The sequence below is a fragment of the Ranitomeya variabilis genome, chromosome 2 (assembly GCF_051348905.1).
Source record: "Ranitomeya variabilis isolate aRanVar5 chromosome 2, aRanVar5.hap1, whole genome shotgun sequence".
In the NCBI taxonomy this organism is placed as follows: Eukaryota; Metazoa; Chordata; class Amphibia; order Anura; family Dendrobatidae; genus Ranitomeya; species Ranitomeya variabilis.
The window spans coordinates 610,427,124-610,445,758 of NC_135233.1; the positions used below are offsets into that span (position 1 = coordinate 610,427,124).

At 37.6% G+C, this 18,635-nt stretch overlaps 1 protein-coding gene across 6 annotated transcripts in view; it reads left to right on the forward strand.

The window, feature by feature from the left end:
• Positions 1 to 18,635, forward strand: part of ZNF536 (zinc finger protein 536) — a 706,926-nt gene that overhangs the window by 202,445 nt on the left and 485,846 nt on the right. For all 6 annotated transcript variants that reach the window (XM_077288720.1, XM_077288722.1, XM_077288721.1 and 3 more), the window contains one exon: positions 687 to 800. The gene's annotated coding sequence lies outside the window, so the exon portion shown is untranslated. The remainder of the gene's footprint in view (positions 1 to 686; positions 801 to 18,635) is intronic.

Below are 18,635 nucleotides of genomic sequence, written 5' to 3' on the forward strand. Positions count from 1 at the left end.
GATAATCTATTTAGGATGCCTGATACCAAATATTGTCGTACAGATGATTAGAGTGGCAAGCAGGTTGTTTTTTTTTTTTCTTAGCAGCTTTTATGGTAAAGGAGTGAGTTTGAAACTGAAAATATATATATATATATAGATAGATAGATAGATAGATAGATAGATAGATAGATAGATAAATAGATAGATAAAGAGAGAAAAAAAATCCAAAAAGGAGTCACAGAAGGACAAAGAGACGTAGCGGCAACTGCCAATAAAATAATATCAATCCGCGTCCCTTTAACAAAACAAGGCCCCTTAATGGAATTGTGTCTTCAGGTGTAAATGGTATTAAAAGCTGCATCTTCCCGCAGTCCCTGCCCTGATCTCGCACAAGAGGCGAACGCACAAAATGCAGGTTGTCAAGAGATGGCAGCTGCTAGGAATCTTTTTAAATATAAGCTTGTATTGATCTGATGAGAATGAAGGATCCCGCTGCCACCGAGTGTTTGGCTTCCCGTCTGAAGAACGTCACTGGTGGCCTTGCTCTGGGATAGATTTTCATTCATAGCCTCCGGGGTTTTTTATTTCATCTTTAACCTTTTCTGATGATTTTCTTCCTTGACCTCTGTCTTCGGTGTGTCTGCAGTTTAGCTAATGTTTGACTTTTTTTTTTACACTTTGTGTTTTTTTTTCTCTCTTTTCAGAGCAAGAAAAGGAAAATTGGCGGCCCTGGTCAAAAAGATCTGACTGGTCCAAGAGGCCCGGTGTCCTTATCAGACTGTCTGCCCTTAAACCAAGCATGCAGTTAAGTTGTTGAGGTAAGGACGTCACAGGGTTGTCCATTTCTGCTCTTTGGTTGTAGGACACATTTTGGTAACCATGAATTAGAAGGATCTGAGCTTCTCAGACAAGACCAAGACAGATGGCTTAGGGGATTCTCAGATAATAGAGGGGTCATTCTTTCAAGACCCTCGTCTAACAGCTGTGAAGAACACCCCTTGCTCTGAAGGACCCAACACTATGTAATGCCTCATTTCTCTTGTGGTGGCACTGTAGATTACAGGTGATCGCTGGGATCTCGGGAGCTGGACCCAACACTATGTAATGCCTCATTCCTCTTGTGGTGTCACTGTAGATTACAGGTGATCACTGGGATCTCATCAGATGGGCCCAACACTATGTAATGCCTCATTACTCTTGTGGTGGCACAGTAGATTACAAGTGATAGCTGGGATCTCGGGAGCTGGACCCAACACTATGTAATGCCTCATTCCTGTTGTGGTGGCACTGTAGATTACAGATGATCGCTGGGATCTCGGGAGCTGGACCCAACACTATGTAAGGCCTCATTCCTCTTATGGTGTCACTGTAGATTACAGGTGATCGCTGGGATCTCGGGAGCTGGACCCAACGCTATGTAATGTCTCATTCCTCTTGTGGTGGCACTGTAGATTACAGGTGATCTCAGGAGCTGGACCCAACACTGTTTAATGCCTCATTCCTCTTGTGGTGGCACTGTAGATTACAGGTGATCACAGATCTCTGCAGCTGGCTCCAACACTATGAAATGCCTCATTCCTCTTGTGGTGGCACTGTAGATTACAGGTGATCGCTGGCATCTCGGCAGCTGGACCCAACACCTCATTCCTCTTGTGGTGGCACTGTAGTTTATAGGTGATCTCGACAGCTGGACCCAACACTATGTAACGCCTCATTCCTCTTGTGGTGGCACTGTAGATTAGGTGATCACTGGGATCTCAGGAGCTGGACCCAACACTATGTAATGCCTCATTCCTCTTGTGGTGGCACTGTAGATTACAGGTGATCACTGGGATCTCAGGAGCTGGACCCAACACTATGTAATGCCTCATTCCTCTTGTGGTGGAACTGTAGATTACAGGTGATCACTGGGATCTCAGGAGCTGGACCCAACACCATGTATTGCCTCATTCCTCTTGTGGTGGCACTGTAGATTGCAGGTGATCACTGGGATCTCAGGAGCTGGACCCAACACCATGTATTGCCTCATTCCTCTTGTGGTGGCACTGTAGATTACAGATGATCGCTGGGATCTCGGGAGCTGGACCCAACACCATGTATTGCCTCATTCCTCTTGTGGTGGCACTGTAGATTACAAGAGATCACTGGGAACTCGGCATCTGGACCCAACACTATGTAATGCCTCATTCCTCCTGTGATGGACATAAGCTTTTGCAAATTACAGGTGATTGATGGGATCTCAGTAGCTGAACATCTTGTTATTGGGATCCTCCTAACAATATAAGATTGTCTGAATTGTCTGAAAGTATAAAAACAAAAAAAAGTTTGAGTTGGCAACTTCTGGGATGATGTAACGTTCTTGACCTTTACATAGGGCAAGCATGGGCGCCTCTCTGTTCTTTAGCTGGACGCCCAGATAGGTAACATGTTGGCATGGAGTGGCTCCGGCATTAGGATGGGTAGTGCCGTGCCACTCTCCACTGATGGGTCTGACGGCTCCCGAAGTATTACAGGTATGAGGACGCGGTAACTGTTTCCCATCACTCCTTTTTTATTGTCTAAGATCCATCAGTAAAATCCGTTTAGAGTGGACGTGGGTTCCTCCCGCTTACTATGCCCCAGGGCATAGTGTAATAAGTATGATATACCTTTCCCCAAAAACAGCGCCGATCTTGTCCACTGGTTATATCTGATATAAATAAATAAGGAAGAGCTGCAATACCAAATATAACCTGTGGACTAGAGTGGTGCCATTCCTGGAGGAAAAAAAAAAATTGCCCTGTTGGTACAGGAGAGCATATGGAAAGGATAGCACCAGGTCTTACTTTTTTTCCCAACAGGACCATTCACAGGTCATGTATGGTATTGCAGCTTAGTCACATTCAAGCAAAAACAGGGCTGAACTGCGCTGCCAGACACAACCTGTAGAGAAAAGTGGCACTGTCCTCAGAACGAAAAGCACAAAAATATGGCACATTTTTAATTGGCGCTACCATAAAGCGAGCAGAACGCTGACACAATGCAAGCGATATAAAGCGACTTTATCTATTTAATATATAGTACAAGAAAAGATTAAAAGGGAAACTTCAAAGGCAAAGACTAAACATCTGGTGTGCGAGGATCATATCCTGTTGCATATTTTATTTGCATATTTTTCAGGGAAGCTCTTGTGGGGGTTTTATGATTAGAAATGATGGAATGGGGGCCTGACCGCACTGGAAACCCGATGGGCGCAGACACGGCGGCAGCCACTTGCCAGGATTCCTCCTCTTATTCTCTGCCTGTTCTTATTCACAACAGTTTCATCTAAACAAATCGGAGAAGAGATCAAAACTAGTTTCAGCCAAAGACACGAGATGAGACGGTGAATGATGGCGGGGCGTTACTTTTATTATCCAGATCTGGAAATCTCGCCCGCCGGCCACTGGCAAAAAAAAACAATGCTCCATACTTTATACTGCCATGCAGTCTGTAGATTTTACACCCATATAGTATCTGTCAAGTTTTTCTTAAAATTGACACTGGCATCATTGGGCAGTTGCGTTGACAAGTAATAAAAGTCATTAGGGGGATCAGCAGCCATCTGGAAGTGGGGAGGAGGTCCTATTACCACCACTTTCAGAAAACCTGATCACTTTATGGAATTTCTGGAGACTCCAGAATGAGAACTTGTTAAAAAAAAGTATTTTTATAAGAATAAAAAATTGTAGTTTCAGAAATGGCACCCCCCTTGTATACTGGTTGTAACTGGTATTACAGTGTAGCTGGGGCTGACAAGAGTGGTGCCGTTTCTGGAAGAAAGGAGCTGAGCATATTTTTCTAATCTGATAAAACTATCAATAAATGTAAAAATTTAGTATTTTCCTCCCTATTACCGGCGTCTTACGTTGCTCTGCTGCGTCTTCAGTTACATAATGATCTTCGCCTGTAACTCGTACATGTCGCCGCCATCGTCCCGCTCATTCGTTTTCCCTCCGAACTCAGATTTGGCCGCTGATCCGATTTCCCTGATACCAGGGCAGAATTAAAGGGCTGAGTCACCCGAGGTGTGAATTATCACTTTTCCTAACAATGTGTTAACTACAGTCATTACTCACTGCCATTTACAACCTCACACCCCAGAAATGATGCCAAACAAACGCGAAGAACGCAGGAAACCAGAGACGTACTCTCCACCGTGGTAGATGTAAGACTGAAACTGTTACATGTAACGTACCGATGGTTCATTGCGTACGAGGCCCAAAGGGCATGGGGGCGTCTGGGGGGAATTGTCCTCATCTCGCCTCCAGATTTATATGGTGAGCTATGTCCCAGTTTCCCTCCACTGTCATTTGTCATTCTTAGATTGGGTGATAACAGAGACAATAGCACAATCTGTATCTGTATATTGCGATTTGTTCGTTATTAGATTGGGTGATAACAGAGACAATAGCACAATATTTAACATCGCTCACCTTAGGCTACATACTTATTTGCTACACCCTGAGTAGTGATAGTTGCTGTGTCTGAAAACATCAGCTCCTGAAATCCTCTGTGCTTCTGCATAGCTTGCCATCACTCTCAGTGTGTGACCTCCCACTTTTCCTCACGCCTCTCCTCATATAATGACTCTTCCCCTGTCACGTGCAGCTAAAATATATTATAATGTAAGAAACAGGGCACTTTCAGCTTACAAATACAGTACACTCCTCTTCTGAAATACTCTGTGCTGTAGGGGGACAATTCTCCATCTACCTTCAGTCTGTAACCTGCCTGTTGTCTCTATTTCCCTACACAGGACGCGTTCCCTGTCACATGCACCTAAGTCTTTCATCTCAGTGGACAGGTCACTGCCCTCTTTAAGATCAGCTCACTCTTCTCCCGCTGTTATAACCATCCCTTCAATATCTAGACTATAAGATATTCTATCTTCAGCCAATGTAACCCAGCATAGGAACATGCAGCCCTGTCCTCCGTAATGTCACATGAGTGAACTGGTCACTGCCTGCCACAAAATGAGCGCAATGCTCTCCTGAAATATTTTGTGCTGCTGGAAGCCTCTGCTCCTTTCACCTTTTCTACATTCCCCTCCTCGCATTATGACACCTCCCCTGTGACCTGCAGCCATCCTGCCTATTATCCAATGAGCGAACAGGTCACTGCCTTCCACAAAATCAGCACAATCATCTTCTTAAATACTCAGAGCCACTGGAAAACCCTGCTGCTTTCAGTTTTAATCTGTTCCTTGTCTAACATCATAACACTGCCCTTCAAAAATATTATCACATGAGTGGACAGGTCACTACCCCACACAAGATCAGCACACTCTTCTGCTGCTGGTGAAATTATTGACTAAAGGATGTAGTCTCTCTCCCAGTGCACAATAAGGAAGTGCAGCCCCATTCTTACCAGCATCACATGATTGACCAGGTCACTGTCTTCCACAAAATCAGCACAATCTACTCTGAGCTGCTGTTATTACTATTAGTGTGTGACATCTTAATTTTCTCTCTCCTCATAGTATTACCTCATGTCCTTTCTAGCATTACAACTTTACTGGTCACTTCCCTCCTACAAGGTCAGCACACTCCTCTGCAGTTGATGTAATCTTACCCTTGATTAGTTATATTTGCAGTGTCTCCAGTGTTACACACAGACACACATCTCTGACTAAATTAAGGTTGTATTAGTGAACTGGTCACTGCCTTTCTCAAAGTCAGCGCAATGCTCTTCTGCAATACTGTGAGCTGTTCCCAGTCACTCCTTTAACCATTAATCTGTGACAACTCCACAACATGGCACCGCCACCTGCGACAAGCATCCCTGTCATCATTAGGTGAGTGGACAGGTCACTGCCCTCCGACAAGATCAGCACACTCGTCTTCTGGTGCTGTAATAGAAAAAAGCATGAATTGAGCAGTGAAGGTGATCCCACCGCATTGTACCTTACACAGACATCTAAATCATATGGAAGATTGCTGGGAAGAAAAAAAATCAGCATAATCCTTAAAATGTTGCAACTGTGATTTTACGACCCAATCAATTTAGTTAAATAAAGTAACTCATTACGACAACTTTCATTCCTCCCGCTCTGCTCAACCTAAAATTTAAGGTCTTTCTCTGTTCCGAGACATCTGCAAGATGTGGATACAGGCAGGAACATTAAGACAGCAAAGCGGGGCAGCCATATCTTATTGTGCGCTGGAAGATTGCGCCCCAAGGCGACGTTCGCCGAGATCGGGGCTCACCACCTGTTCACTAGCTTTGCCAATAAAAGATTTTGCTTTTGCAAACTCTCTTAACCTACTTTCTCATTGACCAGTAATTAACACTTGAAACAAGTCTAAAAATAAAGGCTAGTGAATAAATGATAAGGATTTTGCGGGGGTAACGCACCGTCATCTGTCAACGTGTAATATCTTGATTAAATCATGTTATAATGTTAATTTCTCGTGGCTATTTATGATCGAGCTCGGTGGTTCTACAGCGCTGGGAATACAAAGTAAAAGAGAGCAGCGTTCTGCCTCTGGTCAAGCAATACACTCTGCATTATACTAACAGTCATCTGCAGAGATCGGGGCGCTCTTGCCGAGCAGTCTAACGGAGGACTATCATGGGGTAAGACTTAAAGGGGTACTCCTATCTTGGCCATTAATGGCATACCCACATGACGCGGTGTGATAAGTGTGATTCCCAACTCTGGGAAGCGGGCACTCTCTCGTGCCTCAGTTACAGGGGGAAATGGTAAAATTATGAAGAACATATTAAAAAATGGACATATACATACATTTAGATATTGTAGGTAAAAAGAAGGGTAAAAAATAATGCAAATAAATAAAGAAAAAATGAAAACGCCACCAGTCCCAACAGAGACGACGACTATAGCCGAGACTAATTATATAATGTTTCACTATAGTACATAGGGATCCCATTATAATACCTTATTGCGGTGTGAGTTAGCAAATTTAGAGAATCAAGGGGCATCATTTAATTTCTTTCTTTTCGCAGTCATTACTCACGATATTAAATAAAAAAATATTCTTTATTAAAAAAGGCTCAAAAACAGCTTTATGCAAGATCCCTGCAAATATTATAATACAATAAAACACCCACCACAACGTGGAACCTTCAGCCTTGGGTGACAAAACACCATTTTGAGCGGTCATTGTGTTTTTTGCAATTGGGGATATGACTGTCAGCAGCTCTATAAATATACAAAGATCAAGGTGATTATAATATATACCGTGCAAAAAAAAAATTATATATATTCTGCTCAACTAATATGATACACCATGAAATCCTTCCCAGGAAATCAATACAAAACCAAATTGATTTTCTTCCGCTTCCTTGAAAATATTCATACACATTGATTATTACTTCTGTGCATATTCCAAGATGTGGATTTATTATGAATAGAATTAAATAGGCTTTAAATCCACCAGGGGTCACGTCTAAAGCCGAATGTCAGCCAAGGAAAAGTGAAGAAGAACTAATCACCCTTCCCCAACTTCCAATAATTAATATCTCAGCTGTGAACATAGAAGTGAAGCCAGTTGTTTGACCAATATCTAATCAGTTTGGCACGTTTGCTTTTAGGGTTTTGTTTATGGCATTGGTCTGTGTTGGATTATTTTTTTTTTTAATATGATGGTCAATAAGATGTGTGGTGTCTTTTATGTAAAGAGAAGACCATACAATACATCATGTCCATCAGGTAAAGACAAAACCTTGTGCTGTATTGTGTCCATCAGGTATAGAAGAGACCAGATGTGTTGTGTCCATCAGGTTTAGAATAGACTAGGAAATGTATTGTGTCCGTCAGGTGTAGAGGAGACTAGAAGATGTATTGTGTCCATCAGGTGTAGAGGAGACCAGACGATGTGTTGTGTCCATCAGGTGTAGAGGAACTATGAGATGTATTGCGTCCATCAGGTATAGAGGAGACCAGAAGATGTATTGTGTCTATCAGGTGTAGAATAGACCAGAAGATGTATTGTGTCCATCAGGTGTAGAAGAGATCAGAAGATGTGTTATGTCCATCAGATTTAGAATAGGCTAGGAAATGCATTGTGTCCATCAGGTGTAGAGGAGACAAGAAGATGTATTGTGTCCATCAGGAGTAGAAGAGACTAGAAGATGTATTGTGTCCATCAGGAGTAGAAGAGATCAGAAGATGTATTGTGTCCATCAGGTGTAGAGGAGACTAGAAGATGTATTGTGTCCATCAGGTGTAGAGGAGACCAGACGATGTGTTGTGTCCATCAGGTGTAGAGGAACTATGAGATGTATTGCGTCCATCAGGTATAGAGGAGACCAGAAGATGTATTGTGTCTATCAGGTGTAGAATAGACCAGAAGATGTATTGTGTCCATCAGGTGTAGAAGAGATCAGAAGATGTGTTATGTCCATCAGATTTAGAATAGGCTAGGAAATGCATTGTGTCCATCAGGTGTAGAGGAGACAAGAAGATGTATTGTGTCCATCAGGAGTAGAAGAGACTAGAAGATGTATTGTGTCCATCAGGAGTAGAAGAGACCAGAAGATGTATTGTGTCCATCAGGTGTAGAGGAGACTAGAAGATGTATTGTGTCCATCAGGTGTAGAAGAGACCAGAAGATGTATTGTGTCCATTAGGTGTAGAGGAGACCAGAAGATGTAATGTGTCCATAAGTGTAGAGGTGCCTATGAGATTTATCGTATCCATCAGGTGTAGAGAAGACTATATTGCTACGTTTACACGTTCAGATATTACATCAGTATTTGTAAGCCAAAAGCAGGAGTGGAGCAATCAGAGGAAAAGTATAATACAAACATGTCACCACTTCTGCATTTTTACTCACCTCTGGTTTTGGCTCACAAATACTGGTGGAAAATGCTGACCAAATACTGAACATGTGAACATGGTCAAAGATGTATCGTGTCCGTCAGGTGTAGAGGAGCTTAGAAGATATTTGTGTCCATCTTGTGAAGTAATTGAAGTAATATGGGATAGTAATTGAGTAGTAATAAAGCAGTATTGGAAAAATGGAGAATAATGAGCGTAACATGGAGTACTATTGGATTAATATTACTATACTTTTGGAGTAATATTAGAGTATTACTGGAGTACTTTGGTGTAATATTGGAGTAATATAGTTTAGTACTGGAGTAATGTTGAAGTAATATAGTCTAATATTTGCGTAGTATTGGAGTAAAATTTAGTAGTAATGAAGTCATTTGGAATAATATGGAGTAGTATTAGAATAGTATTGGAGTAATATACTGTAATAGTAGAGTAGTATTGGAATGGAATAGTATTGGATACGTATTAAAATAGTGTTGGAGTAATATTGGAGTAGCATTGAAGCATTGTGAAGTAGTGTTTGAGTAACATGGAATATAATTGTAATCATACTGGGGTTATATGGAGTAACATCTATTAGAATAGTATTGGAGTCACATTAGAATATTATGATGTAATATTGGAGTAATAATTGAGCAATATTGGAGTGGTTGTGGAGCAGAATTGGAGTAATATAATGTAGTAATGGAGTAATATGAACATTTCAGTTATACCAGATAGTAATTAAGTAATATTAGAGTAGTATTGCACTAATATTGGAGTAGTATTGCAGTAGCATTGAAGTAATATTGCCATAATATTGAAGTAGAATTGGAGTAATATTACAGTAATATGGAGGTAGTATTGGAGATGTATTGCAATTATAGTGAAGTAGTATTGGAGTAGTATTTCAGTCCTATTGGAGTAGCATTTGACTAATATTGCAGTAATATTTAAATAGTATTTCAGTAAAATTGGAGTCGTATTGCAGTAATATTGGAGCAGCACTGCGGTAATATTGGAGTACTATTTCAGTAATATTGTAGTATTACAGTAGCACTGGAGTAATATTGTAGTACTGCAGTAATATTGGAGTAGTATTGCAGTAGCATTGGAGTAATATTGCAGTAATATTCCTGTTATTATTGCAGTAATATTGAAGTAGTATTGCAGTAATATTGGAGTAGTATTGCAGTGGCATTGAAGTAATATTGGGGCGTTCCGGCAGCGATACTTATGATGGGTAAGCATTGACTTTATTTCTAAACTATTTATGGGTGTCCATTATATTTGAGCTCTCATCATCCGGGCATAATACAGTGCATAATGACCTTAAAGGGTGTTTTTTGTGAGCCGTATATACGACCAATACTAAAATCTATATATAGTTAGAATGCTTAATAAGATATAACAAGTACATAATCGCTGTTTAAATATGGAACTTGGATTGAGTCTTCTGATATCTTCATATGGTATGTTGTACAATTTTATAACAATTTTTCAATAAACTTTATTGATTTTATTTCTTGTGGTATGGTGGTCTGTGAGTACTTGGTACTCATTTTTTGGTACTAATATTGAAGTAGTATTGCCGTATTATTGGAGTAATATTGCAGTATCATTGAAGTAATATTGGAGTAATATTGGAATAGTATTGCAGTAATATTGGAGTAGTAGTGGAGTAGTATTGCAGTAAAATTGGAATAGTATTGGAGCAATACTGGAGTTGTGGAGTAGAATTTCAGTAGCATTGGATTAATATTACAGTAATATTGGAGTAGAATTAAAATAGTGTTGGAGTATTGTAAAGTAGTATTTAGGTAACATGTAATACAATTGTAGTCATACTGCTGTAATATGGAGTAACATGTATTCGAGTATTATTGGAGTAACATTAGAATAATATGTAATATTGAAGTGAAAATTGAGTAACACTAATATTGTAGTGGTTTTGGAGTAGAATTGGAGTTAGATTAAGAAATATTGGAGTAATATGAACATTTCAGTCATACTGGAGTAGTAATTAAGTAATATTAGAATAGTATTGCAGTAGTATTGTTGTAATATTGCAATAATATTGAATTAGTATTGAAGTAGAATTGAAGTAGTATTGGAGTAATTTTGCAATAATATTGAAGTAGTACTGGAGCAATGCTGGAGTAATTAAAGTAGTATTGGAGTAGTATTGCAGTAAACGTGGAGTAGTATTGCAGTCAAATTGAAGTAACATTGCAGTCATATTGGAGTAGTATTGCCTCTGGTTCGGTCTCTCTGAGATGAATTTCACATTTTGCAAAATGTTGCTCATGTATAAGTGACCTAACCTCTCTTGTTATCAAAGAAACTTCCAGCTTATTAGCAATTAGTAGAATTGGAGTAATCTACTGGAGTAATATTGCAGTAGCATTGGAGTAATACTCGAGTAATATTGCAGTAATATTGAAATAGTATTGCAGTAATATTAGTAAAGGAGTAGTACTGCAGTAATATTGGGGTAGTATTGAAGCAGTATTGCAGTAATACTGGAGTATCAGTGGAGTAATATTGGATTAATTTTGAGATAATAGTATAGTAATGTAGTATTGTAGTGATATTGGAGTATTATTGTGGTAATATTGAAGTAATATTGTACTATTGCAATAATATTGGAGTAGTGGAGTAACATTGGAATAGTATTGAAGTAGCAGTGCAGTAATATTGGAATAATATTGGAGTAGTAGTGCAGTAATATTAGAGTAATTACTGTCATAGTATTGGAGTAGTATTGCAGTAATATTGGGGTAATATATTAGTACATTTCAGTAATATTGAAGTAGTATTGGACTAATGCAGTAATATTGGAGTAGTATTGTAGTAATATTGAAGTAATATTAGACTAATATTGCAGTAATGTTGGAGTAGTATTGCAGTAAATTTGGAGTAGTATTGGAGTAATATTGGAGTAGTATTTGAGTAATACTGCAGTATCATTGAAGTAGTATTGCAGTAAAAGTTGAGTATTATTGCAGTGATATTGGAGTAATATTGCGGTAATATTGGAGTAGTATTGCAGTAATATTGGAGTAGTATTGCAGTAATATTGGAAATGATATTGCAGTAATATTGGCATAGTATTGGAGCAATATTGCAGTAATATTGGAGTAATATAGTATTGCAGTAATATTGGAGTAGTAGTGCAGTAATATTGGAGAAGTATTTCAGTAATATTGGCATAGTGTTGCAGTAATATTGGAGTAATGTTGCAGTAATGGAGTAATATGGCAGTAATATTGGAGTAGTATTAAAGTAGCAGTGCAATGATATTGGAGTAGTAGTGCAGTAATACTGGAGCAATATTGGGGTAGTAGCACAGTAATATTGGAGTAATTATTGGCATAGTATTGGTGTAGTATTGCAGGAATATTGGAGTACTATTTTAGTAGTATTGTAGTAGTATTGTAATAATATTGGAGTAATGTTGCAGTAATATTGTAGTATTGCAATAATGGAGTAATATTGTAGTAATATTGTAATATTGCTGTAATATTGGAGTAATTAATGGCATAGTATTGAAGTAATGTTGGCATAATATTGGAATAATATTGGAATAGTAGTGCAGTAATATTGGAGTAATATTTATTTATTTTTTATTTATTTATTTTACTCACTTATATAGCACCAGCACCATTATTTCCACAAAGATTTACAGACATCATCATCCCCATTGGGGCTCACAATCTACATTCCCTATCATTATGTCTTTGTAATGTGTGAGGAAACTGGAGAACCCGGAGGAAACCCACGTAAACACGGGGAGAACATACAAACTCTTTGCAGATGTTGTCCTCGGTGGGATTTGAACTCAGGACCCCAGCGCTACAAGGCTGAGCCACCGTGCTGCCCTATATATTGGCATAGTATTACTGTAATATTGGAGTAGTAATGCAGTAATATTGGAGTAGTATTGCAGTAATGTTGGAGTAATATTGTAGTATTGCAGTAATGCAGTGTAATATATGTAATATTGGAGCAGTATTGGAGTTGCAGGGCAGTAATATTGGAATAATACTGGAGTAGAATTGCAGTAATATTGGCGTCATTATTGGCGTAGTATTGGAGTAGTAGTGCAGTAATATTGGAGTAATATTGTAGTATTACAGTAATATTGGAGTAGAAGTGAAGTAATATTGGAGCAGTATTGGAGTTGCAGTGCAGTAATATTGGAGTGATATTGGCATAGTATTGCAGTAATATTGGAGTAATTATTGGCATAGTATTGAAGTAGTAGTGCAGTAATATTGGAGTAATGTAGTATTATAGTAATATTGGAGTAGAAGTGAAGTAATATTGTAGCAGTATTGGAGTTGCAGTGCAGTAATATTGGAGTAATATTGGCATAGTATTACAGTAAAAGTGGAGTAATTATTGGAATAGTATTGAGTAGTAGTGCAGTAATATTGGAGTAGTATTGGAGTAATATTGGAGTAATTATTGGCATAGTATTGCAGTAAAACTGGAGTAGTGCAGTAATATTGGAATATATTGAACTAGTAGTGCAGTAATATTGGAGTAATATTGGCATAGTATTGCAGTAATATTGGAGAAGTGCAGTAATATTGGTGTAATGGAGTAGTAGTGCAGTAATATTTGGAGTAGTGCAGTTATATTGGAGTAGAATTGCAGTAGTGTTAGAGTAATATTGGAGTAGTGAAGTAATATTGGTATAGTATTGCAGTAGTATTGCAGTAATGGAATAGCATTGCAGTTGTATTGGAGTAATATTGGAGTAGTTCAATAGTATTGGAGTAGTGAAATAATATTGGCATAGTATTGCAGTAGTATTGGAGTAGTGCAGCATTATTGGTGTAATGGAGTAGTAGTGCAGTAATACTGGAGTAGTGCAGTAATACTGGTGTAATGGAGTAGTAGTGCAGTAATATTGGAGTAGTATTGCAGTAGTATTGGAATAGTGCAGTAACATTGGAGTAGTGAAGTAATATTGGAATAGTATTGCAGTACTATTGGAGTAATATTGGAGTAGTGCACTAATATTGGGGTAATATTGCAGTAATATAGGAGTAATATTGGAGTAATTATTGAAGTAGTATTGCAGTAGTATTGGGGGAGTATTGCAGTAATATTGGAGTAGTGCAGTTATATTGCAGTAGTATTGGAGTAATATTGGAGTACTGCAGTAATATTGGTGCAATGGAGTAGTATTGCAGTAATATTTGAGTAGTGCAGTGATATTGGAGTAATATTGGAGTGATATTGGAGTAGTATTGCAGTAGTATTGCAGTAATATTGGAGTATGGCAGTAATATTGGAGTATCATTGCAGTAATATGGGAGTAGTAGTGCGGTAATATTGGTGTAGTATTGGAGTAGTAGTGCAGTAATATTGGAGAAGTAGTGCAGTAGTATTGGAGTAGTAGTACAGTAATATTGGAGTAGTATTGCAGTAATATTGGAGTAGCAGTGCAGTAATATTGGAGTAGTATTGCAGTAGTATTGGAGTAATATTGGAGTAGTGCAGTATTATTGGAGTAATATTGCAGTAATATTGGAGTAGTATTGCAGTAGCATTGGAGTAATATTGGAGTACTGCAGTAATATTGGTGTAATGGAGTAGTATTGCTGTAATATTGGAGTAGTGCAGTGATATTGCCGTAATTTTGGAGTAGAATTGGAGTAATATTGTAGTAGTATTGTATACTATGTATTGGCATAGTAGTGCAGTAATACTGGAGTAGTAGTGCGGTAATATTGGTGTAGTATTGGAGTAGTATTGCAGTAACATTGAAGTAATAGTACAGTAATATTGGAGTAGTAGTGCAGTAATATTGGAGTAGTAGTATTGCAGTAATATTGGAGTAGTAGTATTGCAGCAATATTGGAGCAGTATTGCAGTAATATTGGAGTAGTATTGGAGTAGTAGTAATATTGGAGTAGTAGTGCAGTAATATTGGAGTAGTATTGTAGAAGTATTGGAGTAGTGGTACTGCAGTAATATTGGAGTGGTATTGCAGTAATATTGGAGTAGTAGTGCAGTAATATTGGAGTAGTATTGCAGTAATATTGGAGTAGTAGTGCAGTAATATTGGAGTAGTAGTGCAGTAATATTGGAGTAGTATTGCAGTAATATTGGAGTAGTAGTATTGCAGTAATATTGGAGTAATAGTGTAGTAATATTGGAGTAGTAAGTAATATTGCAGTAATATTGGAGTAGTACTGCAGTAATATTGGTGTAGTATTGAAGTAGTATTTCAGTAATATTGAAGTAATAGTGCAGTAATATTGGAGTAGTAGTGCAGTAATATTGGAGTAGTAGTATTGCAGTAATATTGGAGTAGTATTGCAGTAATATTGGAGTAGTAGTATTGCAGTAATATTGGAGTAGTAGTATTGCAGTAATATTGGAGCAGTATTGCAGTAATATTGGAGTAGTATTGCAGTAGTATTGGAGTAGTAGTGCAGTAATATTGGAGTAGTAGTATTGCAGTAATATTGGAGTAGTATTGTAGTAATATTGGAGTAGTAGTATTGCAGTAATATTGGAGTAGTAGTATTGCAGTAATATTGGAGCAGTATTGCAGTAATATTGGAGTAGTATTGCAGTAGTATTGGAGTAGTAGTAATATTGGAGTAGTATTGCAGTAGTATTGGAGTAGTAGTAATATTGGAGGAGTAGTGCAGTAATATTGGAGTAGTATTGCAGTAGTATTGGAGTAGTGGTATTGCAGTAATATTGGAGTATTAGTGCAGTAATATTGGAGTAGTAGTGCTGTAGTATTGGAGTAGTAGTGCAGTAATATTGGAGCAGTATTGCAGTAATACTGGAGTAGTATTGCAGTAATATTGGAGTAGTATTGCGATAGTATTGGAGTAGTGGTATTGCAGTAATATTGGAGTAGTATTGCAGTAATATTGGAGTAGTAGTGCAGTAGTATTGGAGCAGTATTGCAGTAATATTGGAGTAGTATTGCAGTAATATTGGAGTAGTAGTATTGTAGTAATATTGGAGTAGTAGTGCAGTAATATTGGAGTAGTAGTGCAGTAGTATTGGAGTAGTAGTGCAGTAATATTGGAATAATAGTGCAATAATATTGGAGTAGTAGTGCAGTAATATTGGAGTAGTATTGCAGTAATATTGGAGTAGTAGTGCAGTCATATTGGAGTAGTAGTGCAGTAGTATTGGAGTAGTATTGCAGTAATATTGGAGTAATAGTGCAGTAATATTGGAATAGTATTGCAGTAATATTGGAGTAGTAGTATTGCAGTAATAGTGGAGTAATAGTGCAGTAATATTGGAGTAGTATTGCAGTAATATTGGAGTAATAGTGCAGTAATATTGGAGTAGTATTGCAGTAGTATTGGAGTAGTATTGCAGTAATATTGGAGTAGTAGTGCAGTAATATTGGAGTAGTAGTGCAGTAGAATTGGAGTAGTATTGCAGTAATATTGGAGTAATAGTGCAGTAATATTGGACTAGCAGTGCAGTAATATTGGTGTAATATTGCAGTAATATTGGAGTAGTAGTATTGCAGTAATATTGGAGTAATAGTGTAGTAATATTGGAGTAGTAAGTAATATTGCAGTAATATTGGAGTAGTTTTGCCGTAATATTGGTGTAGTATTGGAGTAGTATTGCAGTAATATTGAAGTAATAGTGCAGTAATATTGGAGTAGTAGTGCAGTTGTATTGGAGTAGTAGTGCAGTAATATTGGAATAGTATTGTAGTAATATTGGAGTAGTAGTATTGCAGTAATATTGGAGTAGTAGTATTGCAGTAATATTGGAGAAGTATTGCAGTAATATTGGAGTAGTATTGCAGTAGTAATATTGGAGTAGTATTGCAGTAGTATTGGAGTAGTAGTAATATTGGAGTAGTAGTGCAGTAGTATTGGAGTAGTATTGCAGTAGTATTGGAGTAGTGGTATTGCAGTAATATTGGAGTAGTAGTATTGCAGTAATATTGGTGTAGTATTGGAGTAGTATTGCAGTAATATTGAAGTATTAGTGCAGTAATATTGGAGTAGTAGTGCAGTTGTATTGGAGTAGTAGTGCAGTAATATTGGAATAGTAGTGCAGTAATATTGGAGTAGTAGTATTGCAGTAATATTGGAGTAGTAGTGCAGTAGAATTGGAGTAGTATTGCAGTAATATTGGAGTAATAGTGCAGTAATATTGGAGTAGCAGTGCAGTAATATTGGTGTAATATTGCAGTAATATTGGAGTAGTAGTATTGCAGTAATATTGGAGTAGTAGTGCAGTAGAATTGGAGTAGTATTGCAGTAATATTGGAGTAATAGTGCAGTAATATTGGAGTAGCAGTGCAGTAATATTGGTGTAATATTGCAGTAATATTGGAGTAGTAGTATTGCAGTAATATTGGAGTAATAGTGTAGTAATATTGGAGTAGTATTGCAGTAATATTGGAGTAGTTTTGCAGTAATATTGGTGTAGTATTGGAGTAGTATTGCAGTAATATTGAAGTAATAGTGCAGTAATATTGGAGTAGTAGTGCAGTTGTATTGGAGTAGTAGTGCAGTAATATTGGAATAGTAGTGCAGTAATATTGGAGTAGTAGTATTGCAGTAATATTGGAGTTGTATTGTAGTAATATTGGAGTAGTAATATTGCAGTAATATTGGAGTAGTAGTATTGCAGTAATATTGGAGCAGTATTGCAGTAATATTGGAGTAGTATTGCAGTAGTTATATTGGAGTAGTAATATTGCAATAATATTGGAGCAGTATTGCAGTAGTATTGGAGTAGTAGTGCAGTAATATTGGAGTAGTAGTATTGCAGTAATATTGGAGTAGTATTGTAGTAATATTGGAGTAGTAGTATTGCAGTAATATTGGAGTGGTAGTATTGCAGTAATATTGGAGCAGTATTGCAGTAATATTGGAGTAGTATTGCAGTAGTATTGGCGTAGTAGTAATATTGGAGTAGTATTGCAGTAGTATTGGAGTAGTAGTAATATTGGAGGAGTAGTGCAGTAATATTGGAGTAGTATTGCAGTAGTATTGGAGCAGTGGTATTGCAGTAATATTGGAGTATTAGTGCAGTAATATTGGAGTAGTAGTGCTGTAGTATTGGAGTAGTAGTGCAGTAATATTGGAGGAGTAGTGCAGTAATATTGGAGTAGTATTGCAGTAGTATTGGAGCAGTGGTATTGCAGTAATATTGGAGTATTAGTGCAGTAATATTGGAGTAGTAGTGCTGTAGTATTGGAGTAGTAGTGCAGTTGTATTGGAGTAGTAGTGCAGTAATATTGGAATAGTATTGTAGTAATATTGGAGTAGTAGTATTGCAGTAATATTGGAGTAGTAGTATTGCAGTAATATTGGAGCAGTATTGCAGTAATATTGGAGTAGTATTGCAGTAGTAATATTGGAGTAGTATTGCAGTAGTATTGGAGTAGTAGTAATATTGGAGTAGTAGTGCAGTAATATTGGAGGAGTAGTGCAGTAATATTGGAGTAGTATTGCAGTAGTATTGGAGCAGTGGTATTGCAGTAATATTGGAGTATTAGTGCAGTAATATTGGAGTAGTAGTGCTGTAGTATTGGAGTAGTAGTGCAGTTGTATTGGAGTAGTAGTGCAGTAATATTGGAATAGTATTGTAGTAATATTGGAGTAGTACTATTGCAGTAATATTGGAGTAGTAGTATTGCAGTAATATTGGAGCAGTATTGCAGTAATATTGGAGTAGTATTGCAGTAGTAATATTGGAGTAGTATTGCAGTAGTATTGGAGTAGTAGTAATATTGGAGTAGTAGTGCAGTAGTATTGGAGTAGTATTGCAGTAGTATTGGAGTAGTGGTATTGCAGTAATATTGGAGTAGTAGTATTGCAGTAATATTGGT